Consider the following 4,422-nt stretch of genomic DNA (forward strand, 5'->3'; position numbering starts at 1 on the left):
TCACAAAATAGTCTAAAACGTCTCCAAATGCGATTTGAAGCTTTTCCAAGCACTTTGCTGTTTTTATGTTAACAATTTTTTTCGAAAATCATAAAATGGTCTAAAACGTCTCCAAATGCGATTTGAAGCTATTCTGTACACTTTGATGTTTTGTGTGAAAAGTTTTGTCGAAATGCTCAAAATGGTCTAAAACGTTTTTAAAACGATATTAAGCTATTTTGTGCTCTTTGATGTTTTTGTGTAACCAAGTTTCATCGAAATGAACAAAATGGTCTAAAACGTCTCCAAATGCGATTTGAAGCTTTTCTAAGCACTTTGGTGTTTTTATGTTAACAAGTTTTTTCGAAAATCACAAAATGGTCTAAAACGTCTCCAAATGCGATTTGAAGATATTCTGAGCACTTTGCTGTTTTTATGTTAACAAGTTTTTTCGAAAATCACAAAATGGTCTAAAACGTCTCAAAATGCTATTTGAAGGTATTCTGAGCACTTTGGTGTTTTTGTGTGAAAAGTTTTAACGAAATGCTCAAAATGGTCTAAAACGGTTCTAATGTGATTTTAAGCACTTTGATGTTTTTGTATAACCAAGTTTCATCGAAATGCTCAAAATGGTCTAAAACGTTTTTAAAACGATATTAAGCTATTTTGTGCTCTTTGATGTTTTTGTGTAACGAAGTTTCATCGAAATGAACAAAATGGTCTAAAACGTCTCCAAATGCGATTTGAAGCTTTTCCAAGCACTTTGCTGTTTTTATGTTAACAAGTTTTTTCGAAAATCACAAAATGGCCTAAAACGTCTCAAAATGCGATTTCAAGGTATTCTGAGCACTTTGGTGTTTTTGTGTGAAAGGTTTTAACGAAATGCTCAAAATGGTCTAAAACGGTTTCTAATGTGATTTTAAGCACTTTGATGTTTTTGTATAACCAAGTTTCATCGAAATGCACAAAATGGTCTAAAACGTCTCCAAATGCGATTTGAAGCTTTTCTAAGCACTTTGCTGTTTTTATGTTAACAAGTTTTTTCGAAAATCACAAAATGGTCTAAAACGTCTCCAAATGCGATTTGAAGATATTCTGAGCACTTTGGTGTTTTTATGTTAAAAAGTTTTTTCGAAAATCACAAAATGGTCTAAAACGTCTCCAAATGCGATTTGAAGATATTCTGAGCACTTTGGTGTTTTTATGTTAAAAAGTTTTTTCGAAAATCACAAAATGGTCTAAAACGTCTCCAAATGCGATTTGAAGCTATTCTGTACACTTTGATGTTTTGTGTGAAAAAGTTTTGTCGAAATGCTCAAAATGGTCTAAAACGTTTTTAAAACGATATTAAGCTATTTTGTGCTCTTTGATGTTTTTGTGTAACCAAGTTTTATCGAAATGAACAAAATGGTCTAAAACGTCTCCAAATGCGATTTGAAGCTTTTCTAAGCACTTTGCTGTTTTTATGTTAACAAGTTTTTTCGAAAATCACAAAATGGTCTAAAACGTCTCCAAATGCGATTTGAAGATATTCTGAGCACTTTGGTGTTTTTATGTTAAAAAGTTTTTTCGAAAATCACAAAATGGTCTAAAACGTCTCCAAATGCGATTTGAAGATATTCTGAGCACTTTGGTGTTTTTATGTTAAAAAGTTTTTTCGAAAATCACAAAATGGTCTAAAACGTCTCCAAATGCGATTTGAAGCTATTCTGTACACTTTGATGTTTTGTGTGAAAAAGTTTTGTCGAAATGCTCAAAATGGTCTAAAACGTTTTTAAAACGATATTAAGCTATTTTGTGCTCTTTGATGTTTTTGTGTAACCAAGTTTTATCGAAATGAACAAAATGGTCTAAAACGTCTCCAAATGCGATTTGAAGCTTTTCCAAGCACTTTGCTGTTTTTATGTTAACAAGTTTTTTCGAAAATCACAAAATGGTCTAAAACGTCTCAAAATGCGATTTGAAGGTATTCTGAGCACTTTGGTGTTTTTGTGTGAAAAGTTTTAACGAAATGCTCAAAATTGTCTAAAACGGTTTCTAATGTGATTTTAAGCACTTTGATGTTTTTGTAAAACCAAGTTTCATCGAAATGAACAAAATGGTCTAAAATGTCTCCAAATGCGATTTGAAGCTTTTCCAAGCACTTTGCTGTTTTTATGTTAACAAGCTTTTTCGAAAATCACAAAATGGTCTAAAACGTCTCCAAATGCGATTTGAAGATATTCTGAGCACTTTGGTGTTTTTATGTTAAAAAGTTTTTTCGAAAATCACAAAATGGTCTAAAACGTCTCCAAATGCGATTTGAAGATATTCTAAGCACTTTGGTGTTTTTATGTTAACAAGTTTTTTCGAAAATCACAAAATGGTCTAAAACGTCTCCAAATGCGATTTGAAGATATTCTGAGCACTTTGGTGTTTTTCTGTTAAAAAGTATTTTCGAAAATCACAAAATGGTCTAAAACGTCTCCAAATGCAATTTGAAGCTATTCTGTACACTTTGATGTTTTGTGTGAAAAAGTTTTGTCAAAATGCTCAAAATGGTCTAAAACGTTTTTAAAACGATATTAAGCTATTTTGTGCTCTTTGATGTTTTTGTATAACCAAGTTTTTTCGAAAATCACAAAATGGTCTAAAACGTCTCCAAATGCGATTTGAAGCTTTTCTAAACACTTTGGTGTTTTTATGTTAACAAGTTTTTTCGAAAATCACAAAATGGTCTAAAACGTCTCCAAATCCGATTTGAAGCTATTCTGTACACTTTGATGTTTTGTGTGAAAAAGTTTTGTCGAAATGCTCAAAATGGTCTAAAACGTTTTTAAAACGATATTAAGCTATTTTGTGCTCTTTGATGTTTTTGTGTAACCAAGTTTCATCGATATGAACAAAATGTTCTAAAACGTCTCAAAATGCGATTTGAAGGTATTCTGAGCACTTTGGTGTTTTTGGGTGAAAAGTTTTAACGAAATGCTCAAAATGGTCTAAAACGGTTTCTAATGTGATTTTAAGCACTTTGAAGTATTTGTAAAAACAAGTTTCATCGAAATGCACAAAATAGTCTAAAACGTCTCCAAATGCGATTTGAAGCTTTTCTAAGCACTTTGGTGTTTTTATGTTAACAAGTTTTTTCGAAAATCACAAAATGGTCTAAAACGTCTCCAAATGCGATTTGAAGATATTCTGAGCACTTTGGTGTTTTTATGTTAAAAAGTATTTTCGAAAATCACAAAATGGTCTAAAACGTCTCCAAATGCGATTTGAAGCTCTTCTGTACACTTTGATGTTTTGTGTGAAAAAGTTTAGTAGAAATGCTCAAAATGGTCTAAAACGTTTTTAAAACGATATTAAGCTATTTTGTGCTCTTTGATGTTTTTGTGTAACCAAGTTTCATCGAAAATCACAAAATGGTCTAAAACGTCTCCAAATGCGATTTGAAGATATTCTGAGCACTTTGGTGTTTTTATGTTAACAAGTTTTTTCGAAAATCACAAAATGGTCTAAAACGTCTCCAAATGCGATTTGAAGATATTCTGAGCACTATGGTGTTTTTATGTTAACAAGTTTTTTCGAAAATCACAAAATGGTCTAAAACGTCTCCAAATGCGATTTGAAGCTATTCTATACACTTTGATGTTTTGTGTTAAAAAGTTTTGTCGAAATGCTCAAAATGGTTTAAAACGTTTTTAAAACGATATTAAGCTATTTTGTGCTCTTTGATGTTTTTGTGTAACCAAGTTTCATCGAAATGAACAAAATGGTCTAAAACGTCTCCAAATGCGATTTGAAGCTTTTCCAAGCACTTTGCTGTTTTTATGTTAACAAGTTTTTTCGAAAATCACAAAATTGTCTAAAACGTCTCAAAATGCGATTTGAAGGTATTCTGAGCACTTTGGTGTTTTTGTGTGAAAAGTTTTTTAACGAAAAGCTTAAAATGGTCTAAAACGGTTCTAATGTGATTTTAAGCACTTTGATGTTTTTGTACAACCAAGTTTCATCGAAATGCTCAAAATGGTCTAAAACGTTTTTAAAACGATATTAAGCTATTTTGTGCTCTTTGATGTTTTTGTGTAACCAAGTTTTTTCGAAAATCACAAAATGGTCTAAAACGTCTCCAAATGCGATTTGAAGCTTTTCTAAGCACTTTGGTGTTTTGTGTGAAAAAGTTTTGTCGAAATGCTCAAAATGGTCTAAAACGTTTTTAAATACGATATTAAGCTGTTTTGTGCACTTTGATGATTTGTGTGAAAAGTTTTAACGAAATGCTCAAAATAGTCTATAACGGTTTCTAATGTGATTTTAAGCACTTTGATGTTTTTGTGTAATCAAGTTTTTTTGGAAATCACAAAATGGTCTAAAACGTCTCCAAATGCGATTTGAAGCTTTTCTAAGCACTTTGGTGTTTTTATGTTAACAAGTTTTTTCGAAAATCACAAAATGGTCTAAAAC

The sequence above is a fragment of the Antedon mediterranea genome, chromosome 9 (genome assembly GCF_964355755.1).
Source record: "Antedon mediterranea chromosome 9, ecAntMedi1.1, whole genome shotgun sequence".
Taxonomy (NCBI): domain Eukaryota; kingdom Metazoa; phylum Echinodermata; class Crinoidea; order Comatulida; family Antedonidae; genus Antedon; species Antedon mediterranea.